A 22,378-nucleotide genomic window follows, 5' to 3' on the forward strand; every position below is an offset into this window, starting at 1 on the left:
GACCTCCCATATGTCATGATAAAGTAATTTTATAACTGTCAGAAACGAAAAAATACTTGCTTGTTCATTCTGAAGCCCCGCATCTCAGAGTAAAAGCTCTATCATCAACAAGTAATACACAGCAAATATAAACAGCACAGGAATACCAGTTGATGATATGAGATTGCTCTGTCTTAGCCAACGTTATCATACTAAAAGAAATCTTTCGTCTCCTCCTTTCACACTGCTTAAATCCACTCAGAGATTAATAACATATTGTTGAAAAAAATTCGGCAACTTCATCTCCTTCATATAAATTATCTTGCCAAATTTATGGACCTTAGCAACATCAATGGAAGCAACAAAAATGTAATATGAAGTTGATGCAGCGGCAACCCATAATGGTTCTTCCCTTGAAAATTCTGAGCCAAAATGTATTGAAAATATCGGTACTTTAAATGTTGGATAAATTGAGTGTTATAGTGGAATTGATTGGAAATGTACAAACTAAACACAGTCAGACTTTTTGGCCATGAATTGTTTTTGTACCGAAAAGAATTTCAGGAGGTTATCAAAATCAAGAAATGTGCTGAGCATGAATAATTTATTTACTCTTAAGTGTTCATAATGTCAAATCCAGATTATAAAGAGGAAGGAACATTGGCAGGCTAGTTATCCATTGCGGAGTGTAGAAAAAGGATAGGATCTAAGTTACGGGTATGAAAGTCTTTTCATTTTTTAAATTTATTCAGGGTATTTTATTACTTACTTCCAATCATTTCACATACTAAATTATAAACCATTGTTTTTTTCAGAACAAGAGATATAATTTAGTTGGCATTGAATTACGGAACGTAACGAATTACCACTCATTTCCTACGGAGTTTACTGTTGAAACTTTATTTCCGCCGAGTTTAAACAATCACAAAGTTCAGGTTCTTCCAAGAATTCTGAAATGTTTTACAGCCCTACTTTGGTATATAATAATTAAGGCCGAAAGTTGATGTCAAATGTGTTGTTTTGTTTTACTTGAGCGCATGCCGTGACTGTCGGGAGTTAAACAAATGTCTCCCATCTTGACTAGAAGTTAGGTCATGCGATCATTACCCTGGGCAGGATTGGATACTTCCAGACACATTATTAAAAGACTAATACATAATACAGTACTAATATGCCGAACAATCGCGTGTGCATTTTATTATAAGCTCCTAAGCTACTAAAAATTCCTACAAGGAAAATCTTATAAATAAAAATTAATTGAGACCTGATCTCGAGAATGACTGGACTAATTTAGCAAACTCTTTTTTTAATATTGTTAAAGCCCAAGAAAGGTTTATATGGAGAGACAGATTAGTGACGTTTTTATAATATTTTAAAATTCTGAAAAATAATATTAATATTTAAGAAGTTCGCTAAAGAGACAGAAACATTTGTTTACACCTATCAAAACCAAAATATAAACCGGTAAAAATGTTACATTAACATAAGACATTACCTGATATATGCTTACTTTTATTTGAAAAATATCATAGAGCTCTATCATATTACACCTTTAATTTTGAAAATAGGCACTGGTAACTGCTATTTATACATAAAAATTTAAATGTGAACTTAGTGAGACATAATTAAATATAATAACGTATTTTTATAATCAATTATTTGCTATCAACAGAGTGTAAATCGGAGTGTATGTTCACCTATATAAAGTCTTATTAAAACATATACTTTGTATTTAAGATAAACAAAATTGTTTTAATGAAATTGCATCGTTGTTCTTACATTTAATTCATTGGTAAAATAATTAAATTAGAAAGACTGTCAGTCTCCAATTAATTGTAACTAGAAGATCAGATCATTTGTGAATAAAGTTAGCCTTTTAGAAACATACGCTACATGGTTTAGGAAAGAAAATGAACATCTGATTCATGTCAGCATGAAAGGCTCGTTTACCTAACAGACTTCTGCACTTCTCATACAAACTTCTCATTCGCTGCATTATTTCTTTCATCGTTGGTGATCGAAGATTATCTGCAACGAGGGTGATTAATAGTTCCCTTTGAAAGATCCATAGCGTTGTTATTCAGTAGCAATACCCTTGCACCGACGGGTGTGGAATGTTTCATCATCAAGAAATTAACCTTCTAGGAAAGCAGTGGAATAGCTTCTTATTACGTTCCACAAATTTTTATATAACCTTCTCTAGCTGTTATAAAAATTTCACTCTTCCCCAAAAAAATTGTAAGGAAAATAAAAAGATTTTTAATAGAAACGCGATCGTGTGACAACTCATTTCAAAGGTTTCTATAAAAGAATAAGAATTTTAGAACTAATAGTATCTAAATTGAACCCATCTTACATAGATTTAAACTGCAGTTAGAATTTTACCTTGGCTAAATTATTCCCATGAACATATTGTCTGTGTAATTTAGTTGCTATTGATATATACAATTTAAGGAATTAATTTTAATGTCTACAAAAACATGCCCCCCATGTTTTATAGCATGTGTGTATAGTATGTGCCCGTGTATTGTTTGAGGTCGGCTGATTTCAAAAAGGCCCTAATGTTCCAAAATTTCAAACACATTCATTATATTTATATTACCAGCCTGTGAATATTGCCCCAAAGACTACATTGGAGAACCATCAGCATCACTTAAACCGATGTTCGACTTCAAAATTAACTCAGACCCGTGTCTGCATGCTTGCAACACAATCAAACCATTGAAAATTGTTTCTCCCTAATCGGCATCAAGAAGTTTAAAATTTATGAAAAATAAAGAATACATAAAACTATTGTTAAGAATGTATGAACAAGAATATATTGGCTTTAAACTGTAACAAGTTTGATTAAATCTGAGACACATTAGATTAAACAAACCTTTTTTATTTTTCTCTTTGTTCAGGAAACGTTACATGTTTCATTTACTTGTTTAGATCCCGTATAGTATTGTTGTTTGTAATGTTTTTCTAACCTTTATTCTTCTATTTGTTTATATATTTTTATATATATATATATATATATATATATATATATATATATATATATTCAGTGGACTAATAAGACTGGAATATTGCCGCCTAGCCCGTGCTGGTTGAGGGCAATCGCCCAGTTTACTGTGGAAGGGAAGACTTCACTGCTCTCTAGTGGCAAGTTGTAAACCGCCGCGCATTTGCAGTAAACACTTCTTGAACAGCTGCTTCTTATCCCTAAATTTCCTGGGATTTAGCCCAGTGCCTTAGTGGTTTATTCTGTAGAAGATTAAATCCATAATACTTTAATCAAGAATCAGACTTGTATGGTATGTAGCTGGTTTATTACAATGGTAATAACTTGGTTTATATGGATCCATGTGTATCGAGTGGTTTACATTTTTGACATTTTCGGAGTTAAATACATAAATGATTAATATGAGATTGAAGATTCAAATTAAATTTCATTTATTTCGATTTATTTTCCTAATTAAATTTCGATATAGAAGGAGTAGATAAATTACATTAGTTTCTCAAAAATCAATTATCCGTTGAGAGGATATTGTTAAATGTACTGATTTGTCTGTTTTACCTTGAACATAAGGTTATTATGGTTTTTACTTTAAAACTGCTACGGAAATGCTTCGTGTACCTGAACAATGCTAAACTATACACCGTCTACATACTGGAAAGTTATCACGCATCACAGCAGGAAATAGTGTCACTTTCACGACCTGATTATGACCATCATTGCAGTATAAATGGGTGTGGAGCGTTTTTTTTTATATATAGATAAGTAATAAGATTGACAGTATTTGACTGGACGCCTAGATCAGACACACGCTTTTCTCTTTGAACTGCAACAACAAAAGTCTTTCCTTCATCCCCTATTGGTAATGGTGGTGGTATTTAATTCTGACGTTTATTGTCAGGTAAGGTTACGGTGTCTGACGGTTACCTTATGAAAGGTAAGGTATTAATATAAAATGACTGTAAATTCATATATTGGAGAGTTGCAGCCTCATCTGTTGCTCACTAAAGAGTACTAGCTTTTATGATGTAATTTGTCTGTTCTTTCCATTATAAATTTAGACTGTATTGATAAATTTATTTGTTCAAAGGATTCTGAAGATTCTTTAGTCTATGGTAAAAGTCTTTTAGAGAAAGTCTTTAAAAGTTACAATATAACAATTGCCGTACTTCTATGTAGATACATTTCATATAGCATCTCCAAAATAAGTTTTGATGATTTGTGGCAATACAACATAATCTTTTTTTTTATAATGTCTGTCAGAGTCGTCAACTTCATAATCATCATACTTATTCGTTTAGTAGTTGTCATTGTGTATGCATTTTCACACAACGCTGTAAGTTTATTTCCACCACACTTTAAAGAAAGGATTATCAAATCCTTTGAATTATTCATTAGTTATTCTCGCTTTTGATCAAGTGAGGAACTTCAAAATAAACGGTAGATTTAAATCAGTTTGTTTAAAAACTTATTTATTATATATATTCTCTCGAATTCTATAGGTCAATTGGGTCTTAACATAATTTTTTGACGACAGACAGGTACACACAAAAACACAGAGACAAATACATTTTCCACCCCCCCCCACCCCGAAGTTGATAAGTTTAAAGCACAGCCAATAAATGTCAAAACCGTAAGTCAACTTCTGGCAACTTCTGGTTATATATAGCCTATACTGTGAATCAAAGGAGCGTGATAGAATTAGATTAGAAAGATATAACGGGATCAGCATAGACACCCAGGCTAAAAACATTACAGTCTTTGTCAGCAGTGCTGTCAAAGTAAGAGCGCTTAAAAATTAAACACGCGTTTAAACCTATTAAAACTCGTGAAAAACACAGTCAGATTGGTTTCAGCGCAGTACGGCGCTACTTCAATGAGAAGGTTTGTTACAAACCACCACAATATTAATGTTAACTTTAAGATTTGACTATAAGTGTGTGCGAAAGAGTTATACAAGTAACCGTTGAATAACTAATATTAGTTCGACAATTTGCTAAATGTTTAAGTTAGCATTCGGAACATTAAATTTTTTATGTAGATTATGTCAGTATGTACTGCGTAGCATTTAGTGGCTCCTCTAATAGTTTTCCAGTTCATCAAGAGTGCCTTCTAACACAGTTGAAATGCAAAATCAGACAAGCGTCCTTTTAACTGCAATGATTATGTTTATGCATACTGTGGCTAATATAGTAATTAGGACATGTAATGGTGCGCCCCAGCCCCCATCAGACTACTACGTCATCACTTTGAAGTCCCCTCCCCCACCACCCGTAGCCGTAGTGAGGTGCCCCTAGGGTGCGTCACTTGATTGTCTTGTCTGTGTTAGGGCTGAACATGTAGCAGCCAATTAGGCGGGCCAAAGTGTTGTTCGCTGAATAAAACAGTTACACTTATGTACTTTTTTGTGTTAAGGACGAATGCAGGAAGTAACATTCAAAACTAGTAATAGCACTAGGTTTCAGATTGAATTATTTTACATACTTCAAGTTGACGTATTACTCCTATAAGAATTATTGTGTACAGTTAATACCAATTTCATCTATAAATATCCCTCCCGGTATAATCGGAAGGAAGATAGATTTCTCATGTGGCTGGCATTAAGAAATGTCAAACTACAGGTGAATTATTAGTTACACGTTTCAATAGTACAACATCGGTGGGATTATTAGTCTCAATATGTGCATGTCAATATGTTGAGACACTTTCAAGTTTAGAAACCATACAAGACAAGAATCGTTACAAGCATGTATACATTTGTATATGAAATGACGAAATTTATATAGTATAAATCTAAAATTTTGTTTGGAAACTAACTTAAAATCTGTTTTATTGAGTACTTCTAAAATTATGAACAGCCGCTACCTTAAATAATCTTAGGATTTATCAAAAACTAATTAAATAATAGTATAATTTAATTTAGTGTCTTTTTCTATAGTACTTAATGCATTTTTAATATTTTACCAGAGTATAAAACTTATTAATTTTTTTTTTGTTTCAGGTGAGATAGGAGAGGAAAATCGAAGGTGTAAGTTTTATTCTATTATAAGTTATCGTAGTTTTGGATTAAAAGACTATATTTTTCGTTTGAATTGATTTCATTTTAGTTTTAACCACTATTTCTGTAAATATTTTATCTTTATTTTGAAGTTTGTACTTACACATATTATTACCCATTTGTGTGTATTAAAATAAGACATATTTCCAATATATCACTAATTTATTATTGTATGATATACAAAAGATACGCATATTTTGAAAAATAGTTTTATTTCATAATCAATCACCTATCCTTGCAAGGAGCCCACTCTCCTTTAAGCTGGAGGTCACGGGTTAAGTGTGGGGAAGGCTTCTGAGCCCTAACCGTGTGGAGAAATAAGACATTCCTTACTGTACTTTCACTTTTTACTTATACTTATCTATAAGTAAATCCATCCATATATAACTAAAATAATATGCAGTTTCTAAACTATGGAGCGATTATTAAGTATTATGCTTTAAACTAAAGGCTGCAAACTACATATATATATATATATATTTATTATTATTTTAGATTTAGTTAAACATTTACACAAGTTTAAATCGACATAACACATGATGTGAAAGGACGAAAGTGAAATGTTTTATAATTAAAAATTTTTAGAAGTGTTTAAACTATATTCAATTTAAAACATCCTTACGTACATCAAGAATTAAAACAACTATTTGGAAACAGATTTGGACGGAATATTTTGAAGAAATATTTTGACCTTAATACTTTAAAGAAATGAACCATACTGCGTCAAAATCAAGGTCAACGGAAGTATTATAAACTTAATTGTAAAATGTTGTAATATCATTTAAGATAATTGTTAATATAGTTTTATCAGACTCTTATACACTAGTGTTCCAATAATTCAAAAAACCTTTACAGGAAAATGGAGTATAGACCAGAGAATCAGTAAGCTCTCCATGAACCAAGGAGGAAAATTATACAAGACGATTCTATCACGATCAATGTTTATTGGTCACACTTGGCTATTAATTAATATGCTAAATCAATGATTATGAACTTTTAAAATGTTATTAACTTTTATGTTATAACAAGGTTATGTTATTAACTAATATTGTTAACTGTAGCTATATTTGTTCCAAAAATATTTCGTCGAGTTTTATTTTGTTGTTTTTAACTAAACTAGTAATAATAAAGTGCTTTAGATATTCTAAGAAATCCATTATATGTAATTGTCTTTTGTTATTTTGAATTATTAATTTACACTTTGAAATCCGATATAGCTACCATAAACACACAATGGCAGCTAGTCGGTGGTCTTGCGTGAACGCTTCAATGTGAGATCGTGTCAAAATGCAAATTCCCAGGACAAAGGAGCCTTAATTGGGGAGGCACAATGTCTGAGAATTGCCTCTTTATCTCCACGTCGTTTCAGGACGTACTTGTATTTTGTGTGCTAGAAGTTTTACCTTACGCATATCATTACCGGGAGCGAACGAAATAAAAAAAGAGTGTGTAGTTTTAACTCAGTTTAAATCATTTCAATCAATGAATTAATTTAATTAGTAAAAAAATAATTAATACAAATTTGTAAATAAACTTAAATAAATGCATTGTATATAATTAAAATAGGGGAACTACTAACCTCGCTGTCAAACAATAAAGCCAGGAAGTGATCAGTATTGAATGAACATATAATAAAAGAAGCGTTGTTAAAAAACCTGATTTTCGTGATAACTTTCTTCTAATTACGCAGAAAATCTTCCTATATGTTTTATATGGAATGATTTTTTACATTGGGAAATCACAAAAAGGAATTATGGGTTAAGTATTTGTATTTACATAGTTAGCACTTTTAGCTCTTATAAACTGTGTTATTTAATATTAAAATTGAAGTACATGTACTTTCAAAGTAATATTTATTGTAATTAATTTGCTTATTTACCCATTACATACATTTATTAAATTGAAATTGATTGATTTATTACTTTATTTATTTTAAGACGCTTTATTATTTTAAATCGCACTAACATAAAAATACATTATTGAGCCTTTATAGCTCAAAATCTTTAGAGGCTATAAATTACATTTTAAATGGATAAAATAAACTGATTGATGATTTAGTAATACAAACAAACACTTATTTACTATAAAGTGTGTTTTAGAGTGTTCAGAATAATTCAATACATTGTTTCAGGGCCAAGAGAAAATAAAAATACTATATTAAACTGTTCTAAAGTCTCCAGTTCCATATGATCAACCATTTTGCATCTTTAACATATTTTTAATAAAAATTAATTAATGGTCTACGTATACTAGTGGCGCTTGTATTTGTATAATTAATTTTGAGGTTTTGGGACTACTGTAATTTGAAACATTGCAAAAAATATTGTTACAGACTTCTGAAACACTCCCTTTATACATATATTAATATTCCAACACCCCCAGTTAAATTTCTATTCATCAGAGTGTACCGTTTTACTGGCACATGAGGGGTTAGCTTTGAAATTAAAAATACACTTTTGTGAAGGTTTAAAAATAAAAGTAAATCTTCTGAAATAAATAAAGTTCAAACTAAAATAAAACTTCTTCTTAAAAATAATTACTGGAATTAAAAGTTCAAATAAAAACTTCTTGATGACTTTTAAATTCAAACTTGTAATACATTCTTCACTTCCAAAATGTACAAAGTTCTTGCAGCTTGTCTTTTATTCAATTTTCAAAATTCAAACATTCACACTCTAATCTGATCTGGCAATTCTTCACTTTAAATTTATCTTCAAAATTCAATTATATTTGTTACTAATTTTCTTTACTTTAATTTAAAAAATTATCCTTCAGTGTTAGACACTTAAAAATTCTTCAGTGTTAGAGATTTAATAAATCAAAAAATTCTTCAGTGTTAGAGATTTAATAAATCAAATAAATTGCTCAAAGCATCTGTAACAAATACAAAATTCTTTTAGTACTTTTACATACAATTTTATATACATGTGCTCACTGCACCAACAAGTTTTATATTGCACAGATCAAAAGGACAAGTTCCTAAATTACCATTAAATTTAATTTGTACAATATTTCTTTCCCAAAATTATTCCAAAATAACTAAGAACTATTGACTGGACTCCAGTTAAAAGGTTCACTTACCCGCAGGTTCGATGACAATTAGCAAAAAGATTTACTCTAAGCACTAGTTAATCTACTCGTTACGATCACTTCCGATGAACTGAGATGGAGGTACGGTAAGTCTACCTCACCCCACATCTCAATTTCGTTATCACACACTGCCATCTGCGATGCGCGCCTCGCCGATAGCAGCCTCTTTTGTACAGTCCAGTCCTTATCATTCATCTGGGCCTACTCATTCCACCGGTAATCCAGTTACCCCATAATTATTATTTATTACAATCGGTACAAGAGTACAAAAAAATCTCAAGTAGCTACAAAATATGGGTTAACTATACCAATTTCAAAACTGAATCGCATTAGCCTGAATGAAAATTGGGGAAGAATCTTCATACAGTTTACATCACAAAGATTGACATCGTACAAAGATTTGGTAAACTTTTTGCTATAATTTGTGTATGAGTATTATTTCATTTAAATCAAAACGAATTGTTTACATGAATGAATTTGCTTTATGAAGATTTTATTTGTAAATATTTAATTTTTAAGATGAGTAGATGTTGTAGTCTACTGACAATTATGTTTATTTTTAGTTACCTATAATAAAAGGCGGAGTATGCGTCGAAATCAGGAATTTTGTGTTAGACATTTTACCACGTTTCTGAAATGGTACAAACAAATAGATTATACGTTATGGAATGTTTTATCTTTTTTAATATTTGGTCTTAGTTTTATATTGCCACCATATTAATTGAAAACAATTTCACAAGATTGATAGCTTCACTGGTTTCCATTTCAAGATAGTAATCTTCACTCAGCAGATGCAATATCTATACTTGGCAGATCCTAAATATTGTCCCCTCATTTTCAGTCTAGACAAGACAGAAATCATTGCATTTAGCCGGATTGAAAACAACTCAATGAGTCATCTCTGGATGCACCTTTTCATTAAGAAAATATCATTTCGATCCCGAAAAGAAAAATATCGTTTTAAGGAATAAAATTAAAAAAACAATTACTCTCTATAACATACATTATACGTTACCAACAACAAAATTTTGTTTTTATGTATTGCGTATATAAAAATGAAGTAAAAGCATAAAACAAAGAAATATTTTACTTTGTAAAAAATTAAATACATACATACTTTTATAATATGATGTACTAGCAGTTACCCGCTGCTTTTAATTTATAAAATTTAAAATAACAATTTAATTTATAAAACTAGAGGTACTATGTCAATATTCTTTTTAAATGGCATTCGAATTAATCCTAATATAAATGACAGTCACTGAAAGATATTCCAAACTCATGTTCGTTTTTAGATTTAACTTTGAAGGTGGGGGTCCTGAAGTCGGAGAGCGAAACAGTTTTTTTTTAGTTGCTCTGAAATTTTTAGATTTTCTTCTTAATATTTAATGATATTTCATTGAATAGCTCCACCGATTTCAGTAGCAATTGAACTAATTTAGGCTAGTGTAAAGAAACCGAAGCGAGACTGCAGTCAAAGTCCTTAGCTTTTCAGTTAACAGACACTGTAGAAGGCATTTTATTCTAGTTAATTAAGATCCCAATCAAAACAAACCCAGATAAAGAAAAGCTTTTGCTCGTAATATGACATTTTAAACTGACTTTAACAGATAAATAACAACAAACATTTCTTTGTTTAATGTTTGTTATTGACAATATCCTTTCGTCCAAAATTAACAAACATTTATTATTACCTATTTAAATGTTTGTAAATTGTTATACTTTTTATTAAGGACTTCTACAGATGGTTAAAAACAATTTAATTTCTGATGATTAAATAAAAAAAAAGAATTCTCAAGACCCGTGGAGCATAGCCAAGAGGTAATAGAAATAGGCCTATATGTTTAGAAGGGACCCTAAAAATGTCCATGTAAAATTTCAGTACAATCTGTTCAAGTAGTTTTTACGTGATTGATTAACACACACACAAACACACGCGCGCGCGCGCACTCAGAGGGACACCATTAGAGTTGTGTATTGTAATAGGCTACTATCCAAACAAATTTCAACGGTCGCGACCGGTCGTTAGGAGACATTTAGGTAACATGCAACGATGGCTTTAAATGAGTTTTGCCATTTTTAACTAGTTCAAAAATAATTTCATGAGTTTTTCATTGCATGTATTTTACAATAATTTTAACATCTTACTTATACTCGTACTAAGAACTACAGTTTAACTTGGCTTTTGGTTTCAACACAATCTCGTACAAAAACAGTTTAATTTGACTTATCATTTAAACCAAAAGGCCTATTGTCAGTATCTTCTCTCTTATATGGAAATTGATCCTGAATAAAATTCGAAAGTAGTTTTTAATATTCAAGAAACGCTACCATGTCCCTCTTCTTTATTATACGAGGATAACTCAGATAGGGACACAACGTCGTTACTTTTATTTACCTGATAAAATTCTTCTGCTGAGTCACGCGACTTGTAGGTTTACCTCCTCATAAATCAAGTAGAAATATGACAACCTTTGTGTCTTTAGTTATCCTTTGTATGGGGTGTTACTTATTTTCTGACGTTAAATTGTGTTTCGTGGCTTATAAAAATGCCAAACGAATGGGATATTTTCAGATGGTATGCCTTGCGGGATTATTTGACAATAAATTGTTTCATGGAATATTGTACATTATTGCCCGTGACATACTAATTATTTAGAGTAATGCGATCAAAGATGTAACACTTAGTTTCTTTTCCAGAGTTTCTTGATGGCATTCTTCTATCACTTGTGAAATATTATACCCCAAGTATAAAAAAATTACGTTTGACATTACTGAGTTGAATTGGCTTAACTGACTAGAAACTAATTACCCACTGAGTAGGAATAATGTGGTTAAATTGACTACTAAAACAAACTAGGCACACCATACTATGTCCCGCTTATCAGGCTTCGCTGGAAATGTATGCGAAATTTAAAGTCTGTAAGAAATTTTATATTAATTGATATGCTAACACATGTGTATAAAATGCATGAGTAAAATTTCTCTCAGACTAAGAAATATTATTGAAGACTGTAGTGCTCATTAGTGAATTCCAATTATAGTTGTAATACAGCAGGCATGATTCTGAAAATTTATATTACCCTTTACCCTTCGATGAAGACAACCCCAAATGGTAGTATTGAATACTTAATTTGAAAAAATACTTAACTTGTGAAAATAATGTTTAAACTCACATTGGATACAAAGCACTATATGAATCTCATTTATTATTAACTAGGCTTGCCATAATTTTTCACCGGCCAACCGGGACGCCTCTGTTTGAAATGCGTGAGAGGGATAAATACGAAGTCAAATTAAAAATAAAAACCAAAAAAATTGTGTATAATTGTATGAATTTAATTTAATTTCTAAATAGAATAAAAGGTTATTATATCTTATAACAATAAAAATACAGTTTGGGTTATATTTTTACACGGCTTTCGTTAAATAAATTGAAACCATTAAACAATACAAGCTTACTCAGGCTATACCTTAAAAACATTGACAACTATAAAATGTAAAAGCAAGGCTTATTTTTTTATACCATTCGTATTTTTCACTAGAGCAAATCTTTCTCAATAAGTCTTTTTTGTTTTTTTTGATTTTTTTCATAAAATTCAGTGCAGCTAACTGCAAAGTTAACTTTGCATAACATTAAATTTCGAACTGTGGATTCGTGCATTATTCCTCGATCAATCACTCTAGGCAATGTTCATCATGGAGAAAAACTCTTTCAACTGGATCAGATGTTCCAGGAAGACAGTAAACATATTCAATTATAAGTCCAAGATTTGGCCACTGAAATATTCTGCTGTTTAAAAGAATGGAAACAGCTCCATCCATTTGTCTTCACTTGGTTTCTTCTCGTCTTCTTTTTTTCCATACTTCTACTTTTGAGTACTTTTGATTTTTGCCAAAATCTCTTGGCAAGGACAAGCTCATCAAAAAAGTTCGTCGATTTTTATCTTGAGTTTTCCGGTACTTTTATTAATTACTTCTGCATTTCTTTCAATGTTTTCCCATGAAATGCTGTTTTCATTCACCCAGACGAAATTTTGAGCTTCTCCAAAACTATCTTCCCAAAAGTGTAATGTAAGAAATAGTAGACCTATTGTAAAATTCGTTAAAATCACTGGTCATTTGGTTACAGTCAACATTGCTTAAAAGGGTAAACTTAAGTGTTTTAAGGACCGTTTTTGCTCCATATGGGATGAAGTTAGACTCCTTTCTTTCCTTGCAAATTTTCAATAGCACTGGATTTGTTTTTTTCTCCATGGCTAAAATAGTTTTATTAAAACATTGCTATCTGACCATGTACAAACCATAGAAACACTTCACCTCGCTCGTCATCAAAGAAGTTTCTTTATCAGAGATTGGACACATTTCCCTGAGACAAAAAGTAATCTTTCAAAGCAGAAAACATTTGAATCATCCTTTCAATTGCTGACATAAGGGAGAGAAATCTAGTATTTCCGTGTTGTATTAATTTGCGGTGTTCAATATCTGCAAATTCGCAGAAATTCTTTGAGTTGAGTTGAGTAACCCTTACAGTGTAAATGTGAAAATACTTGTTAGATTTTCACAAACAAGGGTCCCGATTTCAATGGGAAGCACCATCTACAGCAGTCTGGACAGCGTTGTGGACGATATGAGCACCACAACCAATACCATTTATTGATCTTCCCAAGTTCATTCTTTATAAGAGCAAATACATTGTTTTTCCTTCTTCTCTTTACTCCACCAAAGTTTGTATTGCAGGTTATCACCACAAAATCCTACAACTTTCTCTTCTAATTTGTTTTCTTTAACAACTGTCATCAGGTGATTAAAAAATATTCCAGCGGTTTCGCCTGGTACAGACTTAAAAAGTCTAATAGCTTGACTTGCCACACCAGATTCCTGTTTAAAATAACGCACAACTATAGGAAACAAGTTTTAACTTCTTTTTTGTGGTCTTTTGTAGTTGTGTAGTCGTGAACCTCTAGAATAAACTACAACTAGGCCTAGCTCAATTGTTTTAAACATTCGGCTCCTCTGACGTGACCGGGACAAGCAGGCAACCGGGGCGGGACATCGGGACAAGCTTGCAAAACCGGGACTGTCCCGGCCAAACCGGGACGTATGGCAAGTCTATTATTAACCAACCAGCCCTACCTCTCTGGCACATCCCTCATCAACTGTAACGGTTGGTGGTGTGTAAAAATAATCGATAATGATTGTTTCCTCAAAAATATCTTCCAACTTAAATATCACCTGTTTCTCAATAGGTTTGCTTTTGTCTCATGACTTTCCTTTCCGTCACTGTCCCGCTGAAGGTGTTGTATAATAAAACTTGTATATGTATTTCTGCACCAAAGTTTAAGATTTTAAATCAATACCCAACACGCATGGCCAGATACTACACATTAAGAACTTAACTGACTTGTTACGCCTATAGCATTTCACATTCTTATAGTGTTAAAATTACGAATTCTATCTTATAATTTTTTTTCTTTAAGCATTGTAACTATTTGGTCACATGACATCCGTATCTGACCAAAAAGCAATTCTGGAGTCTGTCAAAAACAAATATCTCATCCAATTCGGAAATTTTTTTCGGACGTAAGTCATAGTTTAATTTCATTATGAATGGAACTTTCTCGTTATACCTTACTAAATGATACAGACACATTTATTAGGTCATAGAACTGATTGAATAAGAAATTTTTACACATTCTCTCACCTTTTAATTGTGATGGGGTAGATGTGGTAATATATGGGGTTGGAAGGCCTGGTCTTGTACTGTAAACACATCGTTAACAACGTTCCGTGTTTTAATTTAATTTAGAGTTAAGTTAATTCAGAGTTGAGTAATTTCATATTTAATTAAATTTTCTTCAATTAATAAGACAACCGGGCTATATTACATCACGCTAGTAAGTAACTGATCGTAATCAGTCTAACAGCTGTACTAACAAAATAGACTGGTCGACAGTTGTTTTTATCAAACTACGGAGCGCCGCTTTTTATCATTGGGCATTGCATCGATATCTTATCAGCATTTGTGGCTGTATTGATAGCGTCTCAGGACAATAAACAAGAGTTCACTTGTTTGAGTGATTTAATGAGATGTACAATGCGGTCAATGGACGATTTTAATTTTACTTGGACAGGTAATGGCCTTTTAAAAGATTAAAAAAACCTCCAAATTTAATAAAAGAGCTTTTGGGGCACTCGTGGCATTTTAATAAAATTAAAGAATCTCCTATCCGTATTCCAGTTTCTCCGCGGCCGGTGACGTCCGTGGCTTTGGTATTAGCAAATGAGGAGGTGGCTCGGGTCATGCAGGAAGTCTTATGACATCCAAGGCATATCATTGGGGCTAATTAAACATTGTTCCAAACAAATGTTGGCACCATTGATCAAATTTATCAATGTTTTCTTCGAAGTTGACACCTTTACAGATATCTTAAAAACAGCATATATCACTCCAGTGTTCAAAAAGACGATCCTTGCAGAGTCAGCAATTGTTGTCCTATTTAAATTTTGCATGTAATCTGAACGCTTTTTCAAAAGATCTTAGTAGCACGATGTGAACATTTTCTTTTACGTTTTAAAATCTTAGATTCAAAACAGTATTAATTTAGAAAATATCAACAGTCGATACATTCTCAAACCTTGTGGAACTTCTTTTTGATGTTTTAGAGGAGATAGAACGTGTGCTAGCATATTTCTTTTCCTATCTAAAGTCTTTGACAATGTGCACCATGCGAAACTGTTGCACAAGGAATTCGGCATTTGAGGTCTGTCAAATGGATCTCGTCATACGTTAGAGACAGGGTTCAGTGTCTACAGATTGAGACTGTCCTGTCTGGAAAAATGCACGTAACCCAAGGTGTCCTCCAGTGATAAATTATTTGCCCAGTCCTTTTAATATCTATGTCAATGGACTTAAGTCATCTATAAAGCATGTTAAAATGATTCAGTACGCTGACGACGCGAAAAATTAGCAGCTCAATTAGAAATCAAACCACCTGTTGATTTAAATCAATATATCCAACATTTCAGAACAATGAGTTTGCGAATAAACGATTAAAAATCTAATTTTGCCTTCTGCAACGTAATAAAGAAAACAAAATAACTGTGATGGTGGAACTTATTGAGAAAACAAATTCAAAAAGTTTTTTGGAATACACCTTGACGAGGGGTTAACTGGAACGATCAGCGTTTGCTCTAGAGTTGCTTAAACTAGCACAATTCTTCTACATTGAAGCCTTAAGGACAGAATATTTGCTTGATACATATTCATCGAGAAAATGGCATAAGGCTTTAGGGTAGCTGTTCTAAATACAAGCTGGAAAGGTTATTTATACTTAAAAAAGAGCTATTGGAACCATATTGAAACTGAAAGCTATAAAATGGTATAGAGAGGCGTTCATGGAGCTTAGGTTATTAACTTTATATATTTGACCTATATATTTGAGGTCTTCCTGTACTGCAGGTCAAAGTGCGATTTGACTGAAGGCGAGGCATGTTCACTCTTCAAACGACTCCCTGTAAAAGTTGATGTCAAATTAATCACATGTACTTTGCTTGGTCCCCTAATTATTAACCATAAGATCAATGTAAAAATGTTGCCTAACACTTTGCCAAAACCCATGGAGTTACATGCATCATTATTGTATACAGAAATGAGGCCCCACGAACCATTTAAAGTCTGCAATTCAGTTCGATATCGGGCAGCAGACAATCTGACAGAATTTAAAACCATCCAACCCCTCCAGCTTCGCTATCGCTCATCCAATAAATAAAACTCATGTGAAGCAAAAACATCTTCAGATAAAATACTAGTAATAAAGTACGTGGGTGAACGTTACCGGTAACAAATGAAAATTGAATTGCAGGAACTTGCCTTGGTCTGGAAGATGCAAGAGATGTGTATTACTTCTCAGACCTTACTAAGCATTGAAATATGATATGGCCACTCCGCCGCGAGGGGCATAGAAATCACCTACCAGCCAGCTGCCCGTATAGTTGAAGCCATCCGTAAATTCGTTGCCAAAGCACCAAATCTCAAGGAGTTTGAGCGTGTGTTATTGCTTTTGTTGAGAAAGCTTTTAGCAGTCACCTCATCAATCACATTTAAACAATTCTGAAAATGTAATTGTGGTGTATGAAACACATTTACTAACAATAAATAAAAACAATAAGGTAAACATTGGTTTATTTCACGAAAGGTAAAAAAATAATAAAATACGTTTTAACCTGTATTTAAAACAGTCTGCATTTCCAGGACCAATCTGTTGATTGTTCCAGTAACGTTTTTATAGCTGAGTATAAAATTTTAGCTCATGTAGTATACACCCATGAAATGTATGCATACCTCATGCCTTGTATTATTATTGCAAAAAATGAATCCAGCATTACATTTTGTTATGTAACTATTATAGTTACGTACCAAATTTTATGTTACTGTTTCATTCAAAAATCATTACAACTGTTCCAAAATGACATATCAATGTAAAAATATAACTAAATATATTTTCTATTACTTGTTTTTACTATCTATATGTTCTTATGTATAAGTCACTTGAGTTGCATTCAATTTACCATTGGTAGTCTTTTCAATCCAAAATAGCCCATACAGGTAGTGCAAGATACTAAAATACTATTAATGTCTGTAAGTATAGGTAAAAATTTTACCTTATCCATTATTTTACTATTACACCTTGAATTCACGTAATTATTCCCAACAATCAAATAACTAATAAACTGCACTGTCATATTTGCAATGCAGTTATGTCTTGTAAGCAATTTAGTGACATGTCATTCTTGTTTACTGTGTCATAAAATAATGTCTCGTGTCCATGAGAACGTTTTATCACCATTATTAATTTTGCGGCAGATATAAGATACTCGTTGTGTGGTTTAGTAAATAATAGGTAAACAATTCTCATACTCTAGTTATATAACTATGAAAACAAATTTCTTAATTATATTCATTATGTGAGTCTAAGGCCATAATCATCCGAAAACATCTACAACTTCGGCGACGTAGAAGCTCAAAATGAACTTTTAAATCTTTCGATATCAGAAACACTTAGACTACAAAATTTTGTGTAAGGTATTTGATAAGCCAATACTAAATTTTTTGTTTCAAGGAACAAGTGCACAAAACCAGTTTAAAACTTAACTGGATCTCGAAAACACAGTGCGGGTGTTAACAAACATTCAAAGAACAAATGCTGCAGGCGTCAGTGTCAGAAGTCCGACGAGGGTTGAAGAAATGTGTAGCAAATACTAGAATACATGTTGTACTTTAGTTGAATAATTAATTGGGAAGGAAATTTATGTTTTAACCTTTCTTTGTACGTCAATCACAATTTTCACAATAAAAAGTAAAATATTTTATTTTAAGTGTTAGATTGGAATGGATTTATCAAACATCCTGTAAGTGAAGAAAAGGTATTCTCATTATGTTATCGGGTGTACAATTGAGTGCAGATTTAAGATTCCAGGAGTCAAGTATGTATGTGGCAGTGTCCAAGTTTAGACTCTACAATAAGAGGAGGGTGAACTGGAGCTAAACCCAACATTCACATTGATTCAACCCTTGCCACCATAGCTACGTTATATATACTAAATATATTAAAAATTCACTCACTTCATTGTTAATCACATGCCTTGATATTCTCGACAAATTCCACTGATTTACCTGGTCCGTTGCTATTTGACATCTCTTTATCATTTTTTTCTTTACATCAGTGAATCTAACTAAAATTTATGAATATCCGACGGCAGATCACGTTGAGAGGCTTCACGTTCATGCATATCTTAAACGATTCCGTCCTGTTTGAACTCATATGAGGCTCACAATTTACCGCTTATTAACTACTACAGGATCTGTAAAGATGCCAGTTAGATCTCTGACTGTGATTTTTTACTCGTTTATCAATGCTTTCTTTAGACTCATTGTAAGATCCTCGCTCTCCTAGGAACTAGATTGGCAAGCCTCCTCTCATTGTGTGTTATCAGCTTTTTAACTCAACTGTATAATATATTGCTTTTATATCAGTGAAACATATACTCGTACATTATTGTTTAATCACAGAACAACTCAAAGTCTACATCATTTCCAAAAATGCATTATATATAAATTTCAAAAAATAAATTTAAAGCATTAAAAGCTCTATTCAAAGTTCCAACATACTAATTACAATTTATAGATTCATATCCCGTTTCGCATAATTATACAAAACTTATTTTAAGCATGAAACACATACTCGTTTTATCGCTGCTTCGAATTTGATAAGCTGTCATTATTTAACATAATAAATTCAACATATTAACCTTTAACAACATATTAAATTTAACCTATGGTTCAATTAAATTTTATTAAATATTCGTCCATACTTAAGATACACAGGATTACTATTCAGAAGATGTTTTGGCTCAGCGGCCTCCAATTTATGTTTTGTTTAATATTTTCTTAAGTAGTTCAGAGTGGTTCGTTCTATTAAAAGTATTTTGGAACAAGAGCTCGTCTCTTTAGCTGAAAACCTGTTGAAACAAAAAACAACTGATACCTTTCAATTACACGTTTGGTGCACCTAGCTTCTGCAAGCTTTAAAGTTGTCGTGCTCGCTTATGTATTGTTGGATTTTGTCTGAAAAAGTATCATTTGAATGTCTATACAAATTTCACAATATTCGGTTTCTTGTAAATGTCTTATAACTGGTTAAATACAGCTAATTCCAATCAAAAGACAAAACTTTTAATGCTCCCGGCTTATACAAGCCTACTTTAAAGTCGTCGTGCTCGCTTATGTATTGTTGGATTTTGTTTGAAAAAGTATCATTTGAATGTCTATACAAATTTCACAGTATTCGGTATCTTGTAAATGTCTTATAACTGGTTTAATACAGCTAATTCCAATCAAAAGACAAAACTCTTAATGCTCCCGGCTTATACAAGCCTACTTTAAAGTCGTCGTTGTCGCTTATGCATTGACGAATTTCATTGAAACCAGTACCGTTAGAATTTTAAAATATATTGCCTATTAATTATTTTATAATTATACTAGTTATTTGTTTCACAATTTTCAACAGACTCCATTTTGTCAATATTATAGTAAATAACACATTTGTTTTACTTTTCTCTTATACGTTCAAACCTAATTGTCAAATTTGGCACAAACTAGTCCAAACTAGTTTTGAAGATAACAATATTGTAATAAAAAACACAGAATGGCGGCTAGTGGTTAAACGATATATTTCTCGACCTATGTTTATATGGAGATTTTGGTATGAAATTGAAGAATAAAATTACTTAAAGAATTTTTGTGACAACCTTTTGTGAACACTGTGTATTCAGGTTGGAATTGATACAAACACAATACAATATATAATAATTAAGAAAATACCTAAAAATTCAAATTAAAAAATCATTTGTCATGTAATATCGCAGATGGTTGACATATAAGAATGTAAAAATTGTAAAAATACAGTTTCTATACTATTTGCATTACAGCTACTGATACAGTTTTTAACTCAATTTTTGTCCAACAGTGTTTAAAAAGATAGTTGAACAAAAGCGTATGGCATTTAGATGCAATTTGAATAAAATTTATGCAGATCCAGTAATAAAGCCGAGGGCTTATAAAAGGACGGCTCGGCTTCTGTTAGAGGGAGCATCGCGAATGTGCAAATGTGTTTAGTGAGTCGCCATCTGACTGTAAGGCTTGTGGATTGTTTCATTAGGTTTAAGACGATTTTGTTCGCCGTCTGGAATGCAAATTGGGACGAAATGAAGGTAATTTCCTTGGAAATTAAGAAATAATTTCTAGCCAACAATGGCAGAGTTTGCCGGCTCTCGGCGTTTACAAGAGAATGGCTGTAAAACTGGTCCCCTTCAAACTCCAATTGTATTACCTTTGTGAAACATTGCACTTGAGAATTCTTGTCTTGTTCCCTGAACCGAGTAACAGTTAAATGTTCCGGGTAAAAGGTATTTGGCTCTTAATAGCTTTTATGTGACTTGATGAGCAATTTTTTTACTAAGTGGTTAGTAAACCACTTGAATAAACAGTAGTTACAGTTGACCAGCCGGTGATTAGTTGAATGCTACTACTACCCACTTATTGACTTAAATATTTAGGCACATTCCACCAACCTAAAATTCGTATTTAAAACCCAGGATCTTACGTTGGATAAAAATCTAGCTTATTGAAATGTTTGTGTTTAGTGAAATGAAGGTTGCCCTCTTGATGGACCTACTGGGATATTTAAATTGGTGGAAGTAACATATCCTTCAATTTTATGACATTTCAATAATTATAATAAATATTCCTAAAAGTAACAAAAGTGAATGTGTTTTGTTCAAAATATAAATTTATATTAAATACTTGAAGTTTTAAATCGAATTTGAAACGTGGCGTTTCAACCGCAGGGTTAAGTGCTACAGACAGGACCAACAAAAAATCCAAGAAAGAATTCGTTAGAACATCATTCTAGATTCTTGAATTAGTTAATGCAAGTTATCACAAAGTTTAAACATAATAAAAAAAAGTATTAACCTGAGTGTAATTTTATGTTTGTAGTAGTTTATTTTTCTACAAAAGCTTGACACAAAAATTAAAACTAAATTATTACTCTTTCTACGATTTAGCCTAAGAAGAAGTTATCAGTTTCTACTGCTAAATAATATTATTTAATTGAAAAATGTATTCAAATATTATTTTACATGATCTTAAATAAAAAAAAAACGGTTTACCGTTGATGGGAATCAGACGGTTTCGCCTAAAATTCGGATTCAAAACGGATTTTGATTCTTTATTTTATCAGATATAAAGATATACACTTTAGTGAAAACTGAGCTTAACTATTATTTTTTGAAATATAATATAAGCTTAAAAACTGACAAATATATAACTTTACGTTTTACACCATAATGACTGCAGGTGTGAAGATTAATAAAGTTATTACCATATTTACTTTCACAATAAGCTCAGAGTAGTTTTCTATACAATATATGGTAATTTTCTCAAAGTATGCTCCAGATTCCATGTTTTTCAGTTTAAGTTTAGAAACATTTTAAATTATTGTATGTATATAATATTTAACACACAACACACTTTAGGTGTACATTACCTACAGAGTTGACTCATTACAAGCTTGACTGAAGTGATAAAAAACGATTCGGTTATAGAAAGGATTTGAGCCTGCCTTATCTATTTACTAAGATCCAAAATACGATACTTGGACTATGAGGCATCGGCTATCCCATATATA

The 22,378-nt window shown here is 31.9% G+C and overlaps 1 protein-coding gene across 3 annotated transcripts in view; it reads left to right on the forward strand.

Moving 5' to 3' along the window:
- Positions 1-22,378, forward strand: part of LOC124352764 (nucleolysin TIAR-like) — a 975,428-nt gene that overhangs the window by 352,350 nt on the left and 600,700 nt on the right. The gene's annotated exons all lie outside the window — the stretch shown is intronic.

This window comes from Homalodisca vitripennis, chromosome 1, assembly GCF_021130785.1.
Source record: "Homalodisca vitripennis isolate AUS2020 chromosome 1, UT_GWSS_2.1, whole genome shotgun sequence".
In the NCBI taxonomy this organism is placed as follows: Eukaryota; Metazoa; Arthropoda; class Insecta; order Hemiptera; family Cicadellidae; genus Homalodisca; species Homalodisca vitripennis.